Source organism: Sinocyclocheilus rhinocerous, unplaced genomic scaffold, assembly GCF_001515625.1.
Source record: "Sinocyclocheilus rhinocerous isolate Xijiao unplaced genomic scaffold, SAMN03320098_v1.1 scaffold502, whole genome shotgun sequence".
Taxonomy (NCBI): Eukaryota; Metazoa; Chordata; class Actinopteri; order Cypriniformes; family Cyprinidae; genus Sinocyclocheilus; species Sinocyclocheilus rhinocerous.
Genome location: NW_015641028.1, coordinates 703524 through 703885, shown reverse-complemented (window position 1 = coordinate 703885; position 362 = coordinate 703524).

The window sequence follows — 362 nt, the reverse complement described above, 5'->3', positions numbered from 1 at the left end:
CTCAAGTTCAAATACAGTCAGCTTTGCTTATAGTTTAAGGCACGGTTTTGGGAAATTCTAAAACGCTTAATATGGCTTAATGTAGCCCACATATTCGCAATGTATTTGAAGCTAAACCAAACCATTATTTATTAAATTAACTGGGCTTTGTACGTTCCAATATCGAAGGGAAAAAAATCATAATGAACAAAAATATGCCGCACTGGAGTGGACCGGGCTCACGCTGTACGGCACAGACTAGGCTAATACAGATTATTTAAATTGACTGTGTAACATTTTATCTGTATTGGTGATTCTATGTTTTATTTTAATAATGAACAGGCCAAATGTGACATTGATTTTATATAACAGTTCAACAAAAA